The following is a 17,321-nucleotide window of genomic DNA, read 5'->3' as shown; positions in this document are numbered from 1 at the left end:
AGACTCTGGTCCACTACCTGTCTGTAGCTTCATGTCCTACTGTCTTCAGCTAGAGCAGACTCTGGTCCACTACCTGTCTGTAGCTTCCTGTCCTACTGTCTTCAACTAGAGCAGACTCTGGTCCACTACCTGTCTGTAGCTTCCTGTCCTACTGTCTTCACCTAGAGCAGACTCTGGTCCACTACCTGTCTGTAGCTTCCTGTCCTACTGTCTTCAACCTAGAGCAGACTCTGGTCCACTACCTGTCTGTAACTTCCTGTCCTACTGTCTTCAACTAGAGCAGACTCTGGTCCACTACCTGTCTGTACCTGTCTGCTTCCTGTCCTACTGTCTTCAGCTAGAGCAGACTCTGGTCCACTACCTGTCTGTAGCTTCCTGTCCTACTGTCTTCAGCTAGAGCAGACTCTGGTCCACTACCTGTCTGTAGCTTCCTGTCCTACTGTCTTCAACTAGAGCAGACTCTGGTCCACTACCTGTCTGTAGCTTCCTGTCCTACTGTCTTCAGCTAGAGCAGACTCAGGTCCACTACCTGTCTGTAGATTCCTGTCCTACTGTCTTCAACTAGAGCAGACTCTGGTCCACTACCTGTCTGTAGCTTCCTGTCCTACTGTCTTCAGCTAGAGCAGACTCTGGTCCACTACCTGTCTGTAGATTCCTGTCCTACTGTCTTCAACTAGAGCAGACTCTGGTCCACTACCTGTCTGTAGCTTCCTGTCCTACTGTCTTCAGCTAGAGCAGACTCTGGTCCACTACCTGTCTGTAGCTTCCTGTCCTACTGTCTTCAACTAGAGCGAGACCTGTCTGTAGCTTCCTGTCCACTACCTGTCTGTAGCTTCCTGTCCTACTGTCTTCACCTAGAGCAGACTCTGGTCCACTACCTGTCTGTAGCTTCCTGTCCTACTGTCTTCAACTAGAGCAGACTCTGGTCCACTACCTGTCTGTAGCTTCCTGTCCTACTGTCTTCACCTAGAGCAGACTCTGGGCCACTACCTGTCTGTAGGATCCTACTGTCTTCCTGTCCTACTGTCTTCAACTAGAGCAGACTCTGGTCCACTACCTGTCTGTAACTTCCTGTCCTACTATCTTCAACTAGAGCAGACTCTGGTCCACTACCTGTCTGTAACTTCCTGTCCTACTGTCTTCAACTAGAGCAGACTCTGGTCCACTACCTGTCTGTAACTTCCTGTCCTACTGTCTTCAACTAGAGCAGACTCTGGTCCACTACCTGTCTGTAACTTCCTGTCCTACTGTCTTCAGCTAGAGCAGACTCTGGTCCACTACCTGTCTGTAGCTTCCTGTCCTACTCTCTTCAGCTAGAGCAGACTCTGGTCCACTACCTGTCTGTAGCTTCCTGTCCTACTGTCTTCAACTACAGCAGACTCTGGTCCACTACCTGTCTGTAGCTTCCTGTCCTACTGTCTTCAGCTAGAGCAGACTCAGGTCCACTACCTGTCTGTAGATTCCTGTCCTACTGTCTTCAACTAGAGCAGACTCTGGTCCACTACCTGTCTGTAGCTTCCTGTCCTACTGTCTTCAGCTAGAGCAGACTCTGGTCCACTACCTGTCTGTAGCTTCCTGTCCTACTGTCTTCAACTAGAGCAGACTCTGGTCCACTACCTGTCTGTAGCTTCCTGTCCTACTGTCTTCACCTAGAGCAGACTCTGGTCCACTACCTGTCTGTAGCTTCCTGTCCTACTGTCTTCACCTAGAGCAGACTCAGGTCCACTACCTGTCTGTAACTTCCTGTCCGACTGTCTTCAACTAGAGCAGACTCTGGTCCACTACCTGTCTGTAGCTTCCTGTCCTACTGTCTTCAGCTAGAGCAGACTCTGGTCCACTACCTGTCTGTAGCTTCCTGTCCTACTCTCTTCAGCTAGAGCAGACTCTGGTCCACTACCTGTCTGTAGCTTCCTGTCCTACTCTCTTCAGCTAGAGCAGACTCTGGTCCACTACCTGTCTGTAGCTTCCTGTCCTACTGTCTTCAACTACAGCAGACTCTGGTCCACTACCTGTCTGTAGCTTCCTGTCCTACTGTCTTCAGCTAGAGCAGACTCAGGTCCACTACATGTCTGTAGATTCCTGTCCTACTGTCTTCAACTAGAGCAGACTCTGGTCCACTACCTGTCTGTAGCTTCCTGTCCTACTGTCTTCAGCTAGAGCAGACTCTGGTCCACTACCTGTCTGTAGCTTCCTGTCCTACTGTCTTCAACTAGAGCAGACTCTGGTCCACTACCTGTCTGTAGCTTCCTGTCCTACTGTCTTCAACTAGAGCAGACTCTGGTCCACTACCTGTCTGTAGCTTCCTGTCCTACTGTCTTCAACTAGAGCAGACTCTGGTCCACTACCTGTCTGTAGCTTCCTGTCCTACTGTCTTCAACTAGAGCAGACTCTGGTCCACTACCTGTCTGTAGCTTCCTGTCCTACTGTCCTTCCTGCCCAGCTAATTGCCTAACCAACATTCAAGCAACATTATGGACTAAAACGTTTATTTTTGCTGTGACAATACTGGTCAAATTAAGATCCAACATCTGTAGCTGAGGCTTCTGGCTTCGGTATCTACCTTCACATTTGTCACCATAGAAACCCTGGATGCAGGTACAGTTGTGGTTCCCTGGGCCGAGGTATTCACAGGTCGGACGGTTCTCACAGCTCTCCCCTTTACAAGACACTGCAAGACAGAGGACAAAGATGGCCGTTTTAGGATGCGCCTGGACACAGATTTGTAACAGCCGATGTGGGTTAAATGCCGACACCAGGGCTGCTAGGGCAAGACGGTGTGTGATGCAAAAACTACTTTGTAACAAGTGTTTGCAATAATCATTAAAAAAAGATGAATAAAAAAAGATTCCCTCTTTTACCTGTTTGATTGTCAGTTTGAGGAGCCAATGATGAATTCACCTGGACCACCACCAACTCTATGAAAGAACATTTCAGAAGGTTTCAGGGCTTTCTAGCGGAAAATGTTGAGTCTAATAATTTTTCAGGCAAGGAGAAAATGCCTCACATACTACTACTACACCACATCAATATTACACAAAGGGAGCTCTTTCTTTCTTTCTTTCTTTCTTTCTTTCTTTCTTTCTTTCTTTCTTTCTTTCTTTCTTTCTTTCTTTCTTTCTTTCTTTCTTTCTTTCTTTCTTTCTTTCTTTCTTTCTTTCTTTCTTTCTTTCTTTCTTTCTTTCTTTCTTTCTTTCTTTCTTTCTTTCTTTCTTTCTTTCTTTCTTTCTTTTCTTTCTTTCTTTCTTTCTTTCTTTCTTTCTTTCTTTTTTCTTTCTTTCTTTCTTTCTTTCTTTCTTTCTTTCTTTCTTTCTTTCTTTCTTTCTTCTCTTTCTTTCTTTCTTTCTTTCTTTATTTCTCTCTGTTTTGTGTTGTTGTTGCTCTTTAGTGGAGAAGCCTAGAGCCCAGGCCTCCTCTCTCAGCCATTAGCTAACCACACCGTTGCCGAGGCTGTGAAAACAGACGACGCCTGTAAAAAAAACTTTTAAAACAAAACCATCGGGTCACTCTGACACAGAGCTCCTCATGGTGCTCCCAAATGGCATCCTCATTTCCTTTCTAGTGCGCTACAATGCTCTGGTTCAAAAGTAGTGACCTATAAAAGGAATAGGTTGCCGTTTTGTGACAGAGCCTCACCCATCTCATCCTCCCAGAGTGAGGGTTCGTCAGGTTTTGTTTCTTGCCTTGCCCTCTCAGTAGAAGGAAAAAAACACATTTAAATCTATTACAGGAAGCCAAACAGAGAGCAGGAAGTAGAACTTGCCGGCCGCCAATGGTAACATTTTCTATCACGAATCGTTGTTCTTAACATGAGGGGAAATTGAGAGAGAGAGAGAGAGAGAGAGAGAGAGAGAGAGAGAGAGAGAGAGAGAGAGAGAGAGAGAGGAGAGAGAGAGAGAGAGAGAGAGAGAGAGAGAGAGAGAGACTGTCTAGCTGGTGCTAATGTCTGGAAGTCAGTTGAATAGTACTTCCTGTTGAAAGAAAGAGAGATGGATCAGTAGCCTCACCTGTTTCACAGTGTGTCCCGGTGAAGGCAACAGGACAGGTGCAGTTGTAACTATTCACCTGGTCTTTACACTGTCCTCCATTCAGGCAGGGCTGGGAAACACACTCGTCCATGTCTGGAATGTAACCGTACAAACACAAGAACATCAAGCCCAATTCATCAATGTGGGGGGGAGGGGGGGGGGATCTAGCCACTTTAATAATGGAAATTATGAATGTAATCAATGTATCACTTAGCCACTTTATATAATGTTTACATACCCTACATTACTCATCTAATATGTATTTATTGTACTCTATACCATCTACTGCATCTTGCCTATGTTGTTCTGTACCATCACTCATTCATATATCCTTATGTGTATATTCTTAATCCCTTTACACTTGTGTGTATAAAATAGTAGTTTTGGAATTGTTAGGTTAGATTACTCGTTGGTTATTACTGCATTGTCGGAACTAGAAGCACAAGCATTTCGCTACACTCACATTAACATCTGCTAACCATGTGTATGTGACAAATACAATTTGATTTGATTTGAAATGGATTAGGGAAGGGAACAATGACACTAGCTCCAAGGTGCACGAATTAAAGAGAAAACTGAAGTCAAGAGGGAGTCAAGAGGGAGTCAAGAGGGAGTCAAGAGGAGGTCAAGAGGGAGTCAAGAGGGAGTCAGAGGGAGTCAAGAGGAAAAGAGGAAGTCAAGAGGAGGTCTAGTGGGAGTCAAGAGGGAGTCAAGAGGGAGTCAAGAGGAAGTCAAGAGGGAGTCAAGAGAAGGTCAAGAGGTTGTCAAGAGGAAGAGAAGAATTCAAGAGGAGGTCAAGAGGGAGTCAAGAGGGAGTCAAGAGGGAGTCAAGAGGAAGAGAAGAATTCAAGAGGAGGTCAAGAGGGAGTCAAGAGGGAGTCAAGAGGGAGTCAAGAGGAAGAGAAGAATTCAAGAGGAGGTCAAGAGGGAGTCAAGAGGGAGTCAAGAGGGAGTCAAGAGGAGGTCAAGAGGGAGTCAAGAGGAGGTCAAGAGGGAGTCAAGAGGGAGTCAAGAGGAAAAGAGGAAGTCAAGAGGAGGTCTAGTGGGAGTCAAGAGGGAATCAAGAGGGAGTCAAGAGGAGGTCAAGAGGGAGTCAAGAGGAGGTCAAGAGGAGGTCAAGAGGGAGTCAAGAGGGAGTCAAGAGGAGGTCAAGAGGGAGTCAAGAGGAAGAGAAGAATTCAAGAGGAGTCCAAGAGGGAGTCAAGAGGGAGTCAAGAGGGAGTCAAGAGGGAGTCAAGAGGAAGAGAAGAATTCAAGAGGAGGTCAAGAGGGAGTCAAGAGGGAGTCAAGAGGAAGTCAAGAGGAAGTCAAGAGGGAGTCAAGAGGAAGTCAAGAGGAGGTCAAGAGGGAGTCAAGAGGAGGTCAAGAGGAGGTCAAGAGGGAGTCAAGAGGGAGTCAAGAGGAGGTCAAGAGGGAGTCAAGAGGAAGAGAAGAATTCAAGAGGAGTCAAGAGGGAAGAGTCAAGAGGGAGTCAAGAAATTCAAGAGGAGTCAAGAGGGAGTCAAAGAGGAGGGAGTCAAGAGGAGTCAAGAGGGAGTCAAGAGGGAGTCAAGAGGAAGTCAAGAGGAGTCAAGAGGGGGTCAAGAGGAGGTCAAGAGGGAGTCAAGAGGAGGTCAAGAGGGAGTCAAGAGGAGGTCAAGAGGGAGTCAAGAGGAAAAGAGGAAGTCAAGAGGGAGTCAAGAGGTAAAGAGGAAGTCAAGAGGAGACAGTACAGGATCTAATACAGGATCTAATATGTACAGGATCTAATACAGGATCTAATATAGGTGGTCTAGAGGTGGTTAGGAGGAGTGTTGCAGAGAGACCTGGCAGGAGGAGAGTTGCAGATCTAATATGTACAGGATCTAATACAGGGTCTAATATGTACAGGATCTAATACAGGATCTAATACAGGATCTAATACAGGATCTAATACAGGATCTAATATGTACAGGATCTAATACAGGATCTAATACAGGATCTAATACAGGATCTAATACAGGATCTAACATGTACAGGATCTAATACAGGATCTAATATGTACAGGATCTAATACAGGATCTAATATGTACAGGATCTAATATGTACAGGATCTAATATGTACAGGATCTAATATGTACAGGATCTAATACAGGACAGGATCTAATACAGGATCTAATACAGGATCTAACATGTACAGGATCTAATACAGGATCTAATACAGGATCTAATACAGGGAATATGTACAGGATCTAATACAGGATCTAATACAGGATCTAATATGTACAGGATCTAATACAGGATCTAATACAGGATCTAATACAGGATCTAATACAGGATCTAACATGTACAGGATCTAATACAGGATCTAACATGTACAGGATATAATACAGGATCTAACATGTACAGGATCTAATATGTACAGGATCTAATACAGGATCTAATATGTACAGGATCTAATACAGGATCTAATACAGGATCTAATATGTACAGGATCTAATACAGGATCTAATATGTACAGGATCTAATACAGGATCTAATATGTACAGGATCTAATACAGGATCTAATACAGGATCTAATACAGGATCTAATACAGGATCTAATACAGGATCTAATATGTACAGGATCTAATACAGGATCTAATACAGGATCTAATACAGGATCTAATACAGGATCTAATATGTACAGGATCTAATACAGGATCTAATATGTACAGGATCTAACAGGATCTAATACAGGATCTAATATGTACAGGATCTAATACAGGATCTAATATGTACAGGATCTAATATGTACAGGATCTAACATGTACAGGATCTAATACAGGATCTAACATGTACAGGATCTAACATGTACAGGATCTAACATGTACAGGATCTAATATGTACAGGATCTAACATGTACAGGATCTAATATGTACAGGATCTAATATGTACAGGATCTAATATGTACAGGATCTAATATGTACAGGATCTAATATGTACAGGATCTAATACAGGATCTAACATGTACAGGATCTAATATGTACAGGATCTAATATGTACAGGACAACAGTTCTTGTTTCATCAATAACCCATAATTTAGTGAAAGATCAGGACCAGGGACGAGCAGCAGGGATGGAGGGGAGGGGGGACAGGGAGACAGTAGAGAGGGAGGGGAGGGGGACAGGGAGACAGTAGAGAGAGGGAGGGAGGGGGACAGTGAGATAGTAGAGAGGGAGGGGAGGGGGACAGGGAGACAGCAGAGAGGGAGGGGAGGGGGACAGGGAGACAGTAGGGAGGGAGGGGGAGGGAGACAGTAGAGAGGGAGGGGAGGGGGAGGGAGACAGTAGAGAGGGAGGAGGGGAGGGGGACAGGGAGACAGCAGAGAGGGGGGGAGGGGAGGGGGGAGGGGGAGGGAGACAGCAGAGGGGAGGAGGAGGGGAGGGGGACAGGGAGACAGCAGAGAAGGGAGGAAGAAAGAGTTGGACATTTGAAGACAGCTCTGAGTTCAGGAGGTCCATACACTCTGTGAGAGAGTTGGACATTTGAAGACAGCTCTGAGTTCAGTAAACTTCTGTAGGTCCACACTCTGTGACCCCCAGAGGAGTTGGACATTTGAAGACAGCTCTGAGGGTAAACTTCTGTAGGTCCATACACTCTGTGAGAGTTGGACATTTGAAGACAGCTCTGAGAGGTCCATACACTCTGTGAAGAGTTGGACATTTGAAGACAGCTCTGAGATCAGTAAACTTCTGGAGGTCCATACACTCTGTGACCCCCAGAGAGAGTTGGACATTTGAAGACAGCTCTGAGATCAGTAAACTTCTGTAGGTCCATACACTCTGTGACCCCCAGAGAGAGTTGGACATTTGAAGACAGCTCTGAGATCAGTAAACTTCTGTAGGTCCATACACTCTGTGACCCCCAGAGAGACCAGATATAAACCCAATGTGTTTGCGGCTGAACCGTCTCCTCGCTAGAAGATATCAATCAGACCACACAGGTTGGCTTCATGGAAACTCTCCCTGGATGAAGTAACATCTGCCAGACTGATGAGACGTAATGTAGAGAGCAGAGAGCGTTTCCTCTGGGGAGAGAGATGCCTATCCCCTAAACCTGACCCCCTCCCAGGACCTCTATTGACTCACCATCCCCTAAACCTGACCCCCCCTCCCAGGACCCCAGTTGACTCACCATCCCCTAAACCTGACCCCCTCCCAGGACCCCAGTTGACTCACCATCCCAGGACCCCCCCTCCCAGGATCCCTGTTGACTCTCATCCCCATGACCCCCCTCCCAGGACCCCAGTTGACTCACCACCTGACCCCCCTCCCAGGACCCCTGTTGACTCACCATCCCCTACACCTGACCCCTAAACCCCCTCCCAGGACCCCAGTTGACTCACCATCCCCCACCCCCCCCCCTCCCAGGACACCATGACCTGCCCCCCTCCCAGGACCCCTGTTGACTCACCATCCCCTACACCTGACCCCCCCCCCTCCCAGGACCTCTGTTGACTCACCATCCCCTAAACCTGACCCCCTCCCAGGACCCCAGTTGACTCACCATCTGACAGGACCGCTATTGACTCACCATCCCCTACACCCCCCCCCCTCCCAGGACCCTGTTGACTCACCATCCCCTACACCTGACCCCCCCTCCTCCCAGGACCTCTGTTGACTCACCATCCCCTACACCTGACCCCCCCCCCCAGGACCCCTGTTGACTCACCATCCCCTACACCTGACCCCCCCTTCCTCCCAGGACCTCTGTTGACTCACCATCCCCTACACCTGACCCCCTCCCAGGACCCCTGTTGACTCACCATCCCCTACACCTGACCTCCTCCCAGGACCCCTGTTGACTCACCATCCCCTACACCTGACCCCCCTCCCAGGACCTCTGTTGACTCACCATCCCCTAAACCCCCCCCCTCCCAGGACCTCTGTTGACTCACCATCCCCTACACCTGACCCCCTCCCCCTCCCAGGACCCCTGTGAACTCACCTCCCCTCACACAGAGTCCCAGACCCTGTAGCCACTATCACACACACAGGACCTCTGTTGACTCACCATCGACACCTGGACCTCTGTTGACTCACATCCCCTAAACGCTCCGTTGAGGCAGAACTCTGTCTTTACAGAGTCCCAGAGTCAATCACACTGCAGGTGAAGCTGTCGACACCACACACACACACACACACAGGGTCTGTCTTTACACTCGTCAATGTCTGCAGGCAGAATCACACACACACACACACACACACACACACACACACACACACACACACACACACACACACACACACACACACACACACACACACACACACACAGAAACACACACACACACACACAGGATATTTACTCAGCTGATTAATATATCCGCCACGCCTCTCCCCTCACCCTGAAAATATGTGCTGCTGGCTGTGAAAGTTATTAGAGGAGATATGTCTCCACAGGAATGAGGAGAGGCAGCAAGTCAGCAGGCAGGGAGGGAGGGAGGGGAGGGGGTCAGGAAGGAGCAGAGAGAGGGAGGGGAGGGGGTCAGGGAGACAGCAGAGAGGGAGGGGAGAGAGGACAGGGAGGAGCAGAGAGAGGGAGGGGAGGGGGTCAGGGAGGAGCAGAGAGAGGGAGGGGAGGGGGTCAGGGAGGAGCAGAGAGAGAGAGGAGGGGGTCAGGGAGGAGCAGAGAGAGGGAGGGGAGGGGGTCAGGGAGGAGCAGAGAGAGGGAGGGGAGGGGGTCAGGGAGACAGCAGAGAGAGGGAGGGGAGGGGGTCAGGGAGGACCAGAGAAAGTGAGGGGAGGGGGTCGGGAGGAGCAGAGAGAGGGAGGGGAGGGGGTCAGGGAGACAGCAGAGAGGGAGGGGAGGGGGTCAGGAAGGAGCAGAGAGAGGGAGGAGGGGGTCAGGGAGGAGCAGAGAGAGGAGGGGAAGGGGGTCAGGGAGGAGCAGAGAGAGGGAGGGAGGGGGTCAAGGAGGAGCAGAGAGAGGGAGGGGAGGAGGGTCAGGGAGGAGCAGAGAGAGGGAGGGGAGGGGGTCAGGGAGACAGCAGAGAGGGAGGGGAGGGAGGACAGGGAGGACCAGAGAGAGGGAGGGGAGGGGGTCAGGGAGACAGCAGAGAGGGAGGGGGGGGGTCAGGGAGGAGCAGAGAGAGTGAGGGGAGGGGGTCAGGGAGGAGCAGAGAGAGGGAGGGGAGGGGGTCAGGGAGGAGCAGAGAGAGGGAGGGGAGGGGTCAGGAGACAGCAGAGAGGGAGGGGAGGGGGGTCAGTGAGGAGCAGAGAGGGAGGGGAGGGGGTCAGGAAGGAGCAGAGAGGGAGGGGAGGGGGTCAGTGAGGAGCAGAGAGGGAGGGGAGGGGGTCAGGAAGGAGCAGAGAGAGGGAGGGAGGGGGTCAGGGAGGAGCAGAGAGAGGGAGGGGAGGGGGTCAGGGAGGAGCAGAGAGAGGGAGGGGAGGGGGTCAGGGAGACAGCAGAGAGGGGGGAGGGGAGGGAGGGGGGACAGGGAGGAGCAGAGAGGGAGGGGAGGGGGTCAGGGAGGAGCAGAGAGAGAGAGGAGGGGGTCAGGAGACAGCAGAGAGGGAGGGGAGGGGGACAGGGAGCGATGGGAGGGGGACAGGGAGAGGGGAGAAGAGAGGGAGAACTGGGGGAGAGGGGAGAAGAGAGGAGAGGGGGACAGTGGACAGAGAGGAAAGAGGAGTTGGACACAGCTGTAAAGGAGCTGAAATTAAGGCTCAAAGTAATAGAATAGATCAAGTAAATCATTTTGGTTTGTGTATTATCAGATTAACAGATAATTCGACAAGAAAGTATGTGATGCAGAACAGGAGTATGGGATAGATGGTGTTGTATTGGGATAGATGGTGTTGTATTGGGATAGATAGTGTTGTATTGGGATATATGGTGTTGTATTGGGATAGATGGTGTTGTATTGGGATAGATGGTGTTGTATTGGGATAGATGGTGTTGTATTGGGATAGATGGTGTTGTATTGGGATAGATAGTGTTGTATTGGGATAGATGGTGTTGTATTGGGATAGATAGTGTTGTATTGGGATAGATGGTGTTGTATTAGGATAGATGGTGTTGTATTGGGATAGATGGTGTTGTATTGGGATAGATGGTGTTGTATTGGGATATATGGTGTTGTATTGGGATAGATGGTGTTGTATTGGGATAGATGGTGTTGTACTGGGATAGATGGTGTTGTATTGGGATAGATGGTGTTGTATTGGGATAGATGGTGTTGTGGGATAGATTGTTGTATTGGGATAGATGGTGTTGTATTGGGATAGATGGTGTTGTATTGGGATAGATGGTGTTGTATTGGGATAGATGGTGTTGTATTGGGATAGATGGTGTTGTATTGGGATAGATGGTGTTGTACTGGGATAGATGGTGTTGTATTGGGATAGATGGTGTTGTATTGGGATAGATGGTGTTGTATTGGGATAGATGGTGTTGTATTGGGATAGATGGTGTTGTATTGGGATAGATGGTGTTGTATTGGGATAGATAGTGTTGTATTGGGATAGATAGTGTTGTATTGGGATAGATGGTGTTGTATTGGTGTTGTATTGGGATAGATGGTGTTGTATTGGGATAGATGGTGTTGTATTGGGATAGATGGTGTTGTATTGGGATAGATGGTGTTGTATTGGGATAGATGGTGTTGTATTGGGATAGATGGTGTTGTATTGGGATAGATAGTGTTGTATTGGGATAGATGGTGTTGTATTAGGATAGATGGTGTTGTATTGGGATAGATGGTGTTGTATTGGGATAGATGGTGGTGTATTGGGATAGATGGTGTTGTATTGGGATATATGGTGTTGTATTGGGATAGATGGTGTTGTACTGGGATAGATGGTGTTGTATTGCGTAAAAATCAAGCAAGGGAGAAGTAGAGTAAGAAAGGAGAGTTCAGAAAAGAGGTTAGATGGTTAGAGGTGGTTAGAGGTGGTTAGAGGGTTAGATGGTGGTTAGAGGTGGTTAGATGGTTAGATGGTTAGAGGTGGTTAGAGGTGGTTAGATGGTTAGAGGTGGTTAGAGGTGGTTAGATGGTTAGATGGTTAGAGGTGGTTAGAGGTGGTTAGATGGTTAGATGGTTAGAGGTGGTTAGAGGTGGTTAGATGGTTAGAGGTGGTTAGAGGTGGTTAGATGGTTAGAGGTGGTTAGATGGTTAGATGGTTAGAGGTGGTTAGATGGTTAGAGGTGGTTAGATGGTTAGATGGTTAGAGGTGGTTAGATGGTTAGAGGTGGTTAGATGGTTAGAGGTGGTTAGAGGTGGTTAGATGGTTAGATGGTTAGAGGTGGTTAGATGGTTAGAGGTGGTTAGATGGTTAGATGGTTAGAGGTGGTTAGAGGTGGTTAGATGGTTAGAGGTGGTTAGAGGTGGTTAGATGGTTAGAGGTGGTTAGATGGTTAGATGGTTAGAGGTGGTTAGATGGTTAGAGGTGGTTAGATGGTTAGAGGTGGTTAGAGGTGGTTAGATGGTTAGATGGTTAGAGGTGGTTAGATGGTTAGAGGTGGTTAGATGGTTAGATGGTTAGAGGTGGTTAGATGGTTAGAGGTGGTTAGAGGTGGTTAGATGGTTAGAGGTGGTTAGATGGTTAGAGGTGGTTAGATGGTTAGATGGTTAGAGGTGGTTAGATGGTTAGAGGTGGTTAGATGGTTAGAGGTGGTTAGATGGTTAGAGGTGGTTAGATGGTTAGAGGTGGTTAGATGGTTAGAGGTGGTTAGATGGTTAGAGGTGGTTAGGTGGTTGGTGGTTAGGTGATTAGGTGGTTAGATGGTGGTTAGATGGTTAGAGGTGGTTAGATGGTTAGATGGTTAGATGGTTAGATGGTTAGGATTAGGTGGTTAGATGGTTAGAGGTGGTTAGATGGTTAGAGGTGGTTAGATGGTTAGAGGTGGTTAGATGGTTAGGTGGTTAGGTGGTTAGGTGGTTAGGTGATTAGGTGGTTAGAGGTGGTTAGGTGGTTAGATGGTTAGAGGTGGTTAGATGGTTAGAGGTGGTTAGATGGTTAGAGGTGGTTTAGGTGGTTAGATGTTAGGTGGTTAGGGTGGTTAGATGGTTAGAGGTGGTTAGGTGGTTAGAGGTGGTTAGGTGGTTAGGTGGTTAGATGGTTAGATGGTTAGAGAGGGTTAGGTGGTTAGATGGTTAGAGGTGGTTAGAGGTGGTTAGGTGGTTAGAGGTGGTTAGAGGTGGTTAGGTGGTTAGGTGGTTAGATGGTTAGAGAGGGTTAGGTGGTTAGATGGTTAGAGGTGGTTAGGTGGTTAGATGGTTAGGTGGTTAGGTGGTTAGGTGGTTAGGTGGTTAGTGGATGGTTAGAGGTGGTTAGAGGTGGTTAGATGGTTAGATGGTTAGAGGGTTAGGTGGTTAGATGGTTAGAGGTGGTTAGGTGGTTAGGTGGTTAGAGGTGGTTAGGTGGTTAGATGGTTAGAGGTGGTTAGGTGGTTAGATGGTTAGAGGTGGTTAGGTGGTTAGATGGTTAGATGGTTAGGTGGTTAGGTGGTTAGATGGTTAGAGGTGGTTAGGTGGTTAGATGGTTAGAGGTGGTTAGGTGGTTAGATGGTTAGAGGTGGTTAGGTGGTTAGATGGTTAGAGGTGGTTAGGTGGTTAGATGGTTAGAGGTGGTTAGGTGGTTAGATGGTTAGAGGTGGTTAGATGGTTAGAGGTGGTTAGGTGGTTAGATGGTTAGGTGGTTAGATGGTTAGAGGTGGTTAGAGGTGGTTAGATGGTTAGATGGTTAGAGGTGGTTAGATGGTTAGAGGTGGTTAGAGGTGGTTAGGTGGTTAGATGGTTAGAGGTGGTTAGATGGTTAGATGGTTAGGTGGTGGTTTGGGTGGTTAGAGGTGGTTAGATGGTTAGATGGTTAGTGGTTAGAGGTGGTTAGATGGTTAGAGGTGGTTAGGTGGTTAGATGGTTAGATGGTTGGTTAGGTGGTTAGATGGTTAGAGATGGTTAGGTGGTTAGATGGTTAGAGGTGGTTAGATGGTTGGTTAGGTGGTTAGATGGTTAGAGGTGGTTAGATGGTTAGAGGTGGTTAGATGGTTAGAGGTGGTTGGTTAGAGTGGTTAGATGGTTAGAGGTGGTTAGAGGTGGTTAGATGGTTAGAGGTGGTTAGGTGGTTGTGGTTAGAGGTGGTTAGAGGTGGTTAGATGGTTAGGTGGTTAGGTGGTTAGAGGTGGTTAGGTGGTTAGATGGTTAGAGGTGGTTAGATGGTTAGATGGTTGGTTAGGTGGTTAGATGGTTAGAGGTGGTTAGATGGTTAGATGGTTAGAGGTGGTTAGATGGTTAGAGGTGGTTAGTGGTTAGGTGGTTAGATGGTTAGAGGTGGTTAGATGGTTAGAGGTGGTTAGATGGTTAGATGGTTAGAGGTGGTTAGATGGTTAGATGGTTAGATGGTTAGGTGGTTAGATGGTTAGAGGTGGTTAGATGGTTAGAGGTGGTTAGAGGTGGTTAGGTGGTTAGGTGATTAGGTGGTTAGAGGTGGTTAGGTGGTTAGATGGTTAGATGGTTAGATGGTTAGGTGGTTAGATGGTTAGAGGTGGTTAGGTGGTTAGGTGGTTAGAGGTGGTTAGGTGATTAGGTGGTTAGAGGTGGTTAGGTGGTTAGATGGTTAGAGGTGGTTAGATGGTTAGAGGTGGTTAGATGGTTAGAGGTGGTTAGAGGTGGTTAGGTGGTTAGGTGGTTAGGTGGTTAGATGGTTAGAGAGGGTTAGGTGGTTAGATGGTTAGGTGGTTAGATGGTTAGAGGTGGTTAGGTGGTTAGATGGTTAGGTGGTTAGATGGTTAGAGGTGGTTAGAGGTGGTTAGGTGGTTAGATGGTTAGAGAGGGTTAGGTGGTTAGATGGTTAGAGAGGGTTAGGTGGTTAGGTGGTTAGAGGTGGTTATGTGGTTAGATGGTTAGAGGTGGTTAGGTGGTTAGATTGTTAGAGGTGGTTAGGTGGTTAGATGGTTAGAGGTGGTTAGGTGGTTAGATGGTTAGAGGTGGTTAGGTGGTTAGATGGTTAGAGGTGGTTAGGTGGTTAGATGGGTAGAGAGGGTTAGGTGGTTAGATGGTTAGGTGGTTAGGTGGTTAGATGGTTAGAGGTGGTTAGATGGTTAGAGGTGATTAGAAGTGGTTAGGTGGTTAGATGGTTAGAGGTGATTAGAGGTGGTTAGGTGGTTAGATGGTTAGAGGTGGTTAGATGGTTAGAGGTGATTAGAGGTGGCTAGGTGGTTAGATGGTTAGAGGTGGTTAGATGGTTAGAGGTGGTTAGAGGTGGTTAGATGGTTAGATGGTTAGAGATGGTTAGATGGTTAGAGGTGGTTAGATGGTTAGAGATGGTTAGATGGTTAGAGGTGGTTAGATGGTTAGAGGTGCTTAGATGGTTAGAGATGGTTAGGTGGTTAGATGGTTAGATGGTTAGAGATGGTTAGATGGTGGTTAGTTGGTTAGATGGTTAGGTGTGAAGGTAGAGTGGGTACTGTACCTGTTTGGCAGACTGTCCCTGTAAACCCAGGTGTACACTGGCAGGTGAACCCGTTAACCTGGTCTGAGCAGGTACCTCCGTTCTGACAGGGGTAGGACGAACACTCCTCTACATCTACACACACACACACAACCACACACACACACAACCACACACGCACACACACAGAAACACACACACAGAAACATACAGAGAGAAAGCGAGAGAGAGAGAGAGTCATGAGGGTAGATAGAGTCACTGTACTCTCCAGTCAACACATACAAGGCTGATTTAGTAGAATTGTCCAGGAGGAGTGTTGCAGAGAGACCTGGCAGGAGGAGTGTTGCAGAGAGACCTGGCAGGAGGAGTGTTGCAGAGAGACCTGGCAGGAGGAGTGTTGCAGAGAGACCTGGCAGGAGGAGTGTTGCAGTGAGACCTGGCAGGAGGAGTGTTGCAGAGAGACCTGGCAGGAGGAGTGTTGCAGGGAGACCTGGCAGGAGGAGAATTGCAGAGAGACCTGGCAGGAGGAGTGTTGCAGAGAGACCTGGCAGGAGGAGTGTTGCAGAGAGACCTGGCAGGAGGAGTGTTACAGAGAGACCTGGCAGGAGGAGTGTTGCAGAGAGACCTGGCAGGAGGAGTGTTGCAGAGAGACCTGGCAGGAGAAGAGTTGCAGAGAGACCTGTCAGGAGGAGTGTGGCAGAGAGACCTGGCAGGAGGAGTGTTGCAGAGAGACCTGGCAAGAGGAGCAGAGAGACCTGGCAGGAGGAGCAGAGAGACCTAGCAGGAGGAACGTTGCAGAGAGACCTGGCAGGAGGAACGTTGCAGAGAGACCTGGCAGGAGGAGTGTTATAGAGCTAGCTGGCAGGAGGAGCAGAGAAACCTGGCAGGAGGAGCAGAAAGACCTGGCAGGAGGAACAGAGAGACCTGCAGGAGGAGCAGAGAGACCTGGCAGGAGGAGCAGAGAGACCTGGCAGTGCCCTCGTATGCTATTACAAGCACATGTCCCGAAAGGAAAAATGTTATCCAGTTGGAAGGTCAGGTGGAACGCAGCTTTGACAAGGTGACTGTCTCTCCTGGCCGAGAATGGAGTAGGACCAAAAATCCCAAATCAACCCCTAGTACCCATCCCCTTCATCCCGGATAAGAGGAGAGAGGAGGAGGGGCATGGAGCCCTGTCCAGAAACAACCCCTAGCTCCTATCCACGAGATCGTATACTAACCCCTAGCTCCTATCCACGAGATCGTATACTAACCCCTAGCTCCTATCCACGAGATCGTATACTAACCCCTGGCTCCTATCCACGAGATCGTATACTAACCCCTAGCTCCTATCCACGAGATCGTATCCTAACCCCTAGCTCCTATCCACGAGATCGTATACTAACCCCTAGCTCCTATCCACGAGATCGTATACTAACCCCTAGCTCCTATCCACGAGATCGTATCCTAACCCCTAGCTCCTATCCACGAGATCGTATACTAACCTCTAGCTCCTATCCACGAGATCGTATACTAACCCCTAGCTCCTATCCACGAGATCGTATACTAACCCCTAGCTCCTATCCACGAGATCGTATACTAACCCCTAGCTCCTATCCACGAGATCGTATACTAACCCCTAGCTCCTATCCACAGATCGTATACTAACCCCTAGCTCCTATCCACGAGATCGTATACTAACCCCTAGCTCCTATCCACGAGATCGTATACTAACCCCTAGCTCCTATCCACGAGATCGTATACTAACCCCTAGCTCCTATCCACGAGATCGTATACTAACCCCTAGCTCCTATCCACGAGATCGTATACTAACCCCTAGCTCCTATCCACGAGATCGTATACTAACCCCTAGCTCCTATCCACGAGATCGTATACTAACCCCTAGCTCCTATCCACGAGATCG

The 17,321-nt window shown here is 48.4% G+C and overlaps 1 pseudogene; it reads right to left on the bottom strand.

Moving 5' to 3' along the window:
* The window catches only part of LOC115124405 (sushi, nidogen and EGF-like domain-containing protein 1), a 169,495-nt pseudogene that overhangs the window by 66,675 nt on the left and 85,499 nt on the right, over positions 1-17,321 (bottom strand).

The sequence above is a fragment of the Oncorhynchus nerka genome, linkage group LG24 (genome assembly GCF_034236695.1).
Source record: "Oncorhynchus nerka isolate Pitt River linkage group LG24, Oner_Uvic_2.0, whole genome shotgun sequence".
Classification (NCBI taxonomy): domain Eukaryota; kingdom Metazoa; phylum Chordata; class Actinopteri; order Salmoniformes; family Salmonidae; genus Oncorhynchus; species Oncorhynchus nerka.
Note: the sequence above shows the minus strand (reverse complement) of the source record. Positions and strands in the feature narration are given on the sequence as shown.